Genomic DNA, 9,621 nt, shown 5'->3' on the forward strand with positions numbered 1-9,621 from the left:
AACCCAAGTTGCAAGTGAAGGAAGTTTTTACCCTTGCCATGACTCAAATCATACCATTCCTTTTAAAAAATACAGAACTGCTGGACCACCATATGAAAATTGGAGCATTACCCCTGATGAGTCTAAGCTCAAGTATTGGACATGGTTTGTGTGTCAGTTTCAGGAGAAACTCGAAAACCACCATGGTTTAAAATTCACACAGCGTGGTGAGATTCCCAGTGAATGGAAAATGCACGAAAAAAAAGAGGCTATTCAAAGTCTGGATGAAATGTACAGTACAAACTGAACAGTTTCAGTTTTACACATTTTTAGTTTGCTGAAAATCACAAGAGCTGTTTTACCTTGATTACTCACAAATAAACTTTAAAACATAATGTTAGTGATTTAAACATTACATGTGGGTGACAGAATGGTATATATATATTTCTGCTTTGGTCACATAAATGCTCACACATGAGAGAAACATTCATTTTGAGAATATAATGAGAATTAAAACCAAATATATTGTTGTGAACATTAACGAATAGTTTATTGTTTTATTTTTAATGAGAAATTACAATATTTTTCTTTTTTGTAGCTTCATGAAACATTTCTTTCGATAATGTGTTTATGTGTGTGTTCTATTCTAATTTTATTTAGATGTAAGGTGTAACAAATGAATATTTTATCTTTCTGATGTTTATGTTTCTTTACGTTTCTGATTTGACATACGAACTTTAACTTCATTTAAATCATCACAGCATGTTTTACCTTTTACTCAAATCTCAGTTTATTTTAACTATTGAATATTTTTAAACAATGTTGTTTCGATTATTTGTGGAATTGTTAATCAATGACAATAAAAAAGTGGAATTTGACCCCATGTTATTAATGGTAAATGGCTTGTATTTGTATAGCGCTTTACTAGTCCCTAAGGACCCCAAAGCGCTTTACACATCCAGTCATCCACCCATTCACACACACATTCACACACTGGTGATGGCAAGCTACGTTGTAACCACAGCTGCCCTGGGGCGCACTGACAGAGGCGAGGCTGCCGGACACTGGCGCCACGGGCCCTCTGACCACCACCAGTAGGCAACGGGTGAAGGGTCTTGCCCAAGGACACAACGACCGAGACTGTCCAAGCCGGGGCTCGAACCGGCAACCTTCCGATTACAAGGCGAACTCCCAACGGTGTTTTTATGTAGCCTATCTGTTTAGTCAATTTAATTAAAAACTTACAGATGACTTCTTATTTTATAGGGTAATCTTAAGATAAATATCAATACCACTGATTTTTTTGGACACTTTTTCTTCTTTCTGAGGTAACTTCCTCCAAACCATCATTTTAGACCATTCATTAATACTTCAATCTTAAATATGACGAACATATGTCTATTAATTGGCTATGTTCTAGGCTGCCTCCTCTTTTAGGAGAATTTGGAGAGTTCATTAGTGGAAAAGAGGATACATCTGAGATGACTGTCAGGTTTATATTGTTGATTGTCATTTATGCTTAGAAATATATAACCATATATGCTTAAAGGTGTATAATCAACTGTGTAGTGATAGGATGTGTGATCCTTAGTAGTCTGCAAAGACTTTGTGTGCATTCCAGAGGCTTCTGGCATACACACACTCAGATCCTAGGGTCATGGGGAGAGGTCGTACCTTATTTTATTGTTTTATGGTAGTATAACTGTATCTATGTCTGTTTTAGTCTAAGTGCCTTTTGTTTAGATGAACTGCCGGACTTCCAGACCAGCAGGTTTAGGGAAGTGCCCCCCCCCCCCCCCCCCCACACACACACACACTTATACAACGCACAGACAAGGTACTCTTTGTTTGTATGTATACGTCATATGTTAATGAACCTATGCATACTCATGTAACCTCAATAAAGAGCAGTGTTACAGGGGGAGCGGACAAGAGCAACTGGGGTCAAGCGAAAGAACGGTGTTTGTCCAGTTCTCTCCCATGCACGAGAAACATAAAGAACTTTGGCTGCTTGGTGTTTAATCCTTTTGGTGTGTAGTTGAACTGTCTTGAACGTTCCAGCGAATAGGTTTATGCTACAAACCTATCAATGACCGATTGTCCTCTGATATATATGCTGCTGGCATCAGTCTCTCTCTCTCTCTCTCTGCATACTCTACAGACTTCACTGACCTACATAGTTATGGTTATTTTACTTTTGTTTTGTTAAATAAACACTTTGCTAAAATATGATATGTGGCCACCTCCTTTTTGTCCCTCCCATGCTCTGGCAGTACAGATACAACAATTCAAAATTGCCACTGTCAGCCAACTCTAAGCCGCTGGGAGTCCTCCTCCTTCTCATGGGGTGTATCTACTTTCGCCCCTTTTAGTCAATTGCAGTGTCACCAGGAGATGGTGCTTTCTTCAAAAAAACTTTGACTTTGATAGTTAGCTGTCGAAGTTTATCTTAGTATTATTTCATCATGGTAATGGAAGTAATCATCAGAGCTTCAAAATGGCTGGTGGTGGGGGTGTCAGCGGCTCACATCTGGAATCCAGTTAACACCAGTCAGGGCCTTCATGGATCACATAACGACTAAACAAATTGCATCTAGACTAATGACTGTTCTTTCTACAGTCATTGGCCTAGACACCATTTTTTGGTAGTATTCTAATGTCCCTTTTTTTGAAAGGCACTATGAGGTGTTTGCTCAGTCCTGCCGTATATACCAGAGGTCACTAACAGGCAGACTGCAGTCAGGAACCAAAAGCGGTCCCATATGGACCCAAAACAGATTTAAAACCTGAAGGGACGTTTCTATTTTAAATGGTGCAGCTTTTCTGTTCTTTACAGTAGTAGTCCAGCATGTGAAGAAATGCACAAACCAGTTGAATGAAGGTTAGCCATTCCACCACTAAACGCGTTACTTGTAACGCGTTACTGCCCATTTCTGCTTACAGTGTACTTGTTTCATTGTTTCCTGCAAAAACCTGACTTGTTGCCTGCAAATTGCATGTAAATACAGGGTATTTGCAACCTTATTCGTGGGTCATGTTTTAAAGTGTATTTTGACATGAAAACTACAGAATATTTACATCTTCTCCACAACTTATCATCGTCACTGAAGCACAGCAGCCACAAGAGGGCAGACAGAATCAGAATCAGAATCAGAATACTTTATTGATCCCTGGGGGAAATTATTTTTTGTTACAGTGCTCCATTTTAAACCAACATTAAGACAAGACAGACAATACGCTAACTAAGAATAGTACAATATATACATATATATACATACATACATACATAAGTCACTTATAAATAAATATTTGGAAAAGAAACATGTGTAGTTGTAGCAGCAAACAGTGTGTTAAGTGGATGCGTTGTACAGGGAGATGGCCACAGGCAGGAATGATTTCCTGTGTCGTTCAGTGGTGCTTTTCAGTAATCTCAGTCTCTCACTGAACGTGCTCCTGTGACTGACCAGCATGTCATGGAGTGGGTGGGAGGTGTTATCCAACATTGTCTTTATCTTGGACAGCATCCGCCTCTCCGACACCACCTTGAGGGAGTCCAGCTCCATCCCCACAACATTGCTGGCCTTACGGATCAGTTTATTAAGTCTGTTGGCATCTGCGACCCTCAGCCTGCTCCCCCAGCATGCAACAGCATAGAGGATCGCACTGGCCACCACAGACTCATAGAAAATCCTCAGCATTTTCTGGCAGATGTTGAAGGACCTCAGTCGCCTCAAAAAATAGAGACGACTCTGGCCCTTCCTGTAAAGTGCTGTGGTGTTTTTAGCCCAGTCCAGTTTATTGTCAATGTGTACTCCAAGGTATTTATAGTCCTCCACAATGTCAACACTGACCCCCTGGATTGAAACAGGGGTCAAGTGTTTCCTGGTCTTCCTGAAGTCCACGATCAGTTCCTTGGTCTTTGCCACGTTGAGCTGCAGATGATTCTGCTCACACCACGTGACAAAGGAGTCGACCACAGCCCGGTACTCTGTCTCATCATCCCTGCTGATGCATCCAACCACCGCAGAGTCATCAGAAAACTTCTGAAGATGGCATGTCTCTGTGCAGTGGCTGAAGTCTGTGGTGTAGAGGGTGAAGAGGAAGGGGGAGAGGACAGTCCCCTGTGGTGCCCCTGTGTTGCTAATCACCGCTGGCAGGGAGTGTGGTGGGGGACAATAGGCCCCCGCACCTATGGGAGCCTGAGATGTTCCTTGAGAGTTGGAGTCTAAGACCTGAGCTGACACATAAACATAGAAAAACAGGCACACACAGACACAAGCATGCATTTCCACCGTCATGTACACATATACAAATACACGCACACTTGCCCAATGAAGAGAAAATCTCCGTCCCGGTTTCCCTCCAAGGCGTGAGCACCGATAAGCAGAGTTTTGTCCTTTCCTTATAAGATTCCTAATTATTCAAAGTAACACTCAAGTATGCCGTTCAGCTGGGTTAGTTACAGCGCCGGGAGCAGCTTGGGAGAACAAGGAAACACAGACTGCTTCAGGTTGCCTTCCCAAACCAACTCAAAGGTTTATTCAGTACAAAACAGCTTATATAGAGGAAAAAAAGGTTCGTGTGTCAGCAGGTTCTCAGTTCAAAACCGGTACAGACCAAATAAGGAAACGTCTTCCTGCCTTGTGAGCAAAGAAGTATCCTTTGTGTAGTTTATCTCTTCAGTTACAATTTATGATCATCCCAGCAAAATACACTCCTAGACATAGAATACAGAGTTCTTTCATTAGTGAATTCTGAAACAAACCACCTGGCTTTTTAACAAGCTCTTTTCTAAAAGATAAGGAAGGGAGGATGGGAGTAAGGAAGTGGTCTCGTCTCTGTGGTATTTTCGACCTTGGGGTACCATCCTGTGATTCTTACACATCAATTCTTGGGTCAGAGAGAAAGAGAAAAACAACTAGTAAATGGGCCTTATTGAGTAACTCTTTTCCTGTATAATATCACTACAAAACAATATCCTGTAAATGCTACCATGGTATCAAAATATCACAACACCCAACATGGAGTCAAAACGGGTGCACAGACCGTTCTGTGTGCCCACCCACACGCCCTATATGTATGTGTCATAAGAGTGTAAATAATGTGAGCGTCTAAGTCAGGGGTCGGCAACCCTAGGCACGCGTGCCACAGCTGGCACGTGAAGGGTTAACTAATGGCACGACCATAGCTGGACTGGCCATCGGGCATACTGGGCATTTGCTCGGTGGGCTGATGGTGAATTTTCGTTTTTATGGGCCGATGATTTTTAAAAAAAAAAATTTTTTTTGTAACGGTATAAACAATGAAAGGTGGTGGATTGGCCACTTGCTGGCTGATGTGTAAAAATAACTCAGTTGTTTGGTGGTGGCTATGGCGGCGCTTCCACAGATTCAGTAACATTAGTAAGTGGTGGAGGCCAGCAGGTGGATGAGGGAAAGGGGAGGCAGGAGGAGGAGAGACCCGAGGCGGGGCCGGTCGGAGTGTCAGGTGAACTGAACTTCAGGTAAGAATTTATGACCTGCAGTCTATCTGGGTCAGATATAAACCAAGTTTAGGTGGAGTTTATTTTCGTTGTGCTGACTTTTTACAGTCAGTTAATGACTCGCACTGCGTACTAGCTAGCATGACGGAGTTTCTATACAGCTGGGTGGGTGCTATGATTTTATTGATAGTGATCTTTATTTTATTCATAAGGTTAATTATTAGAGCTGCCAACCGTCCCGTAAAAACGGAATCGTCCCCTATTCAGAGAAAATATTACGCGTTTCGTATTGAGCTGAAAAGAAACGCAATTTGTCCCGGACTTCAGCTAGAATAGAAAAAAGGACAAAGCTGGACTTATTCTGCGTCTTTGCTGCACAGCTGCCTCTTCTTATCTCATTCTCTCCCCTCTCTCTCCTGTTGCTACTTCAATCATGAAACTGATCAATGATCAGCTGATCGGCTTTTCTCTCTTGTTTGTTTATTGCCCACTTTGTGCCAGAAAAGCTTGATCAGCTGTTGTTAGAATTTATTTAATATTGATTTCTAGATGTTTGCTGGAGCCACAGCTGGAAAAGCTGCTGGTCATGATGTCGGTTTGGATATGTGGTGAGAGGGAAACATGAAGATGAAACCAGGAGATGTCCTTACTGAATCATCAGAGCTGAGCAGGTGATGGAGAAACAGGTTTACCTTTTAGGTCACGTGAATGAGTTGAAGGGAAGTTATGAACTGTTTCTGAGAGACAAATAACACCAGGATCCTTTTCTTTTTTTTTTCTTTTTCTTTTGTGTGTCCCGTTTGGATCTTTAGCTGTCAGAATTGTTGTCTTGAGGCCAAGAAAGAAAACTATATTCAATAACACAAGGAGCCTACTTTTTGGTATTTAGGCCACGGGTCATTTAATTATGTTTTAAGTGAAAAGCTGAAGCTGTGAGAATATTAAGTGTGACAGATGTTGTAGGTTAAGGGAACTGAAGCTTTTTTTCATACAATATTATCTGTGCATTATAGATCTAGGCCAGTGTTTGTTTGGACAGTTACATTTTATGTCAGCCTGTTTTCTTCAGCTTTTTTCATTTGAAGTGAAATAATGAACGCTCCATTAAGGTGTCGAGTTTAGACGGAGTGGATTCATTATTGTATTTCAATCTGAATGTACTGCAAACTTTTTTTCTTTTTTTTTTTGTGTCCCGTTTGGATCTTTAGCTGTCAGAATTGTTGTCTTGAGGCCAAGAAAGATGCCAAGCGGATTTATTTTACCAAGTGGATCATCATGGCCTTGCCATATTGGTCCATTTGATTGACCTTTATTATAATTATGAATTTATTTTATTTTCAGTTGCTACAAACGGGACAGACATGACTGGGGGATAGGACAGGGAGAAAGAATGAAAGAAAGAGGGGGAGAGAAAGAAAACCAAAGGGGAGAAGAGACGGTGAGAAGGGGGGGAAAGAAAAAAAAAAAGAGAAAGAAAAACAAACAAAACACCTGGATCACCTGTATGGAGAAAAAAAAACAGAAGAGAAAGCAAACAACAAAGAGCAACATAATAAAAAAACCAGCACCATCACAATAAACTAGCTAGCAGTAGATAACAGTAGATACTAAATAATAAACGATATTGTGCAGCACGCAAGATAGACAGCGCACAATGTGCTTTGAGGCAGCAGCCAAGAAAGGTGTAGTCCGCGTCTGTGAACACCCGTGTGTACACCTGTGTGCACACCTGTGTGGATCAGCATGCTTTTATTCCAAAGGTTTCTCCATGTAATGATCTGCTAGGGAGTGTGGGGAGCCATAGCCCCGTCCACCAGGGTATGAAGTAGGTATGGAGGAGATCCAGGCCCCAGATATCCAGAGGCCCCAGAGTACAAGGACCCGAGGAGGACCACCAAAGGGGGGGGGGAACCGTGCCACCCTCCTGGGAAGAGCTGAGTAGAGCCCCAAAGGAGAGGTCACCCCGCAGCTACGGAGCAGAGGCCAGAGGGGGTTGCAGTGGCGTGCCCGCGGGCTCTGCCGGCAGCCAGCTGTGCCAGAGAGGACCGAGCTTCAGGCCCAGAGGTCTGAGGGCATCCCACCCCCCGGAAGGAGCCCAGCCGGGCCACAGGCGCCCGGCCCCGCCGGTACATACATGAGCGCACAGCCCCAGACGACAAGGACCACCAACACACCAACGTCTGAGGGCATCAGCCACCGGCAGGGAGTGTGGTGAGGGGAGATAGGCCTCCGTACTTTAGAGGACCTGAGATGTACCCAGAGAGGTTGAGTCCAAGACCCAACCTGACATATAGACACAGCCGAACAGGCACACGCGGACACAAACGTGCATTCCCACCCCATATGCACAACCAAATACTCGGCACTCACCCAACGTGTAGACAGACACAAATAGACACTGCACAGACAGTCGCACTCCCCAAACATACTCTATATCCCAGGTCCAGGTAACCCCGCCCTCAGAGGGGCAAGCCGCACCTAGACCCAGGATATGTAACCCTTCTCTCTGGGGTGGAGGCAAGCGGACCACCTCCTTATCTGCAATAGCAGGGAGGCCCCGCATCCCAGACCCCAGTCTGACGGCCAGCACCTCCTCCCAGCCCCCCAGCCCTGACGGCTAACAGAACCGGGGTGAGTGAAGACCTCAAACCTCCCTACGCCCGCTCATATGTAGTGTTGCTGTGTGCTGTTCTAAAGTGCATTTAAAACTCAGGAGAGCATGGTACTAGCTTCCTCTCAGAGAGCAGCAGAGGTGGGACCAAGTCATTGTTTTGCAAGTCTCAAGTAAGTCTCAAGTCTTTATCCTCAAGTCTCAAGTCAAGTCTCAAGTAATGTCAGGCAAGTCAGAGTCGAGTCTCAAGTCACTGGTGTAAAAGTCCAAGTAAAGTCACAAGTCTGAAATTTTGAATTTCAAGTCCTTTCGAGTCTTTAAAAAAAAAAACGAAAAAAAGCATGTTGCAGTTATATGCGAAATGTAAATATTAGACCATGTAATTTTTAAATCTGTGTTTTTCTCAACACATGACAAAATAGTGAACTTAGAAAATATACACAAATTGTGAAATTGCACCTCTTTAAAATGCAGTTCAATTAAACCTAGCTCCAAGAATAATTTTCACCGACAGTTCTGAGATAAGCTGCATGTTATTCTTGGATGCGGTTGTAGGACCGGCTTTAAAATCGCATGACAAAAATATCATACATAAATAAATGATATTTTTTTTAAAATATCATTTAAAAAAAAAACTGCATCACCAACGTAGCCTGGAAAACATTTGCTAGTTAGATGAAGTCAGCTATCTCATCATAGCATATTTATATGCATATTTATTAGGGCTGCCACAAACGATTATTTTGATAGTCGACTAGTTACCGATTATTTTTGCGATTAGTCGACTAATCAGATCATCATCCATTGGACGTACAGCGTACAGCTTATTGCACCAGCAGCATCTGCTCTTATATAACTATCATTAGCTTACAGCTTTAAGTGTTTAAGGTATGTGCTAACTAAAAATAAAGACAAGATGATAGTTTATTAAACTTCACCGAAACAATCTGCAAATTTCATTAAAATTTAATAAACTCCTTGCTATCTAAAATATAACAGGACACCGGAGTAAATTCTGGAGCATCTCACACTTCTGACAATCAGCTGTCTGCTTGACGTTTATTCAGCTGTGTAAAAACTATAACTTTGATCTCAGCCAAACCGATTTACTCAGGAACAAAAAACACTGAAAAAAGCCAAAAAATAACATTCTTAAGTTATGTAAGTGACTTATATGTTTAACCTGAGTAGCGAAAGACGGCGGTGGGTTTGAAAACGATTTGCCGGGAGTCCGGTGCTCTCACGGCGCTAGTGAGCCTAGCCCCCACCTAGCTATCGAGCTAGAGGGTAACAGACGTCTCCGAAAACGTCGGAGCGCTTTTGAAAATATGTGGTGTCTTGATAAACTGAGCAGATATTTGAGGTTTACACAGCTACATTCTCGCCTGAAAATATGTTAAACGTTTATTTTGTGACCCAGAAACAATAATAAGAGTAATATTAAAACTAACTAGCTGCCGCCATTGTTGGAAACTGAGCTGGGCTGCGCTATGAATTCTGGGACACAGCTGCTTCTTCTTCGGGGTTTAACGACAGCTGGCATCCTTGT

Source organism: Rhamphochromis sp. 'chilingali', assembly GCF_963969265.1.
Source record: "Rhamphochromis sp. 'chilingali' genome assembly, chromosome: 15".
NCBI classification, from domain to species: domain Eukaryota; kingdom Metazoa; phylum Chordata; class Actinopteri; order Cichliformes; family Cichlidae; genus Rhamphochromis; species Rhamphochromis sp. 'chilingali'.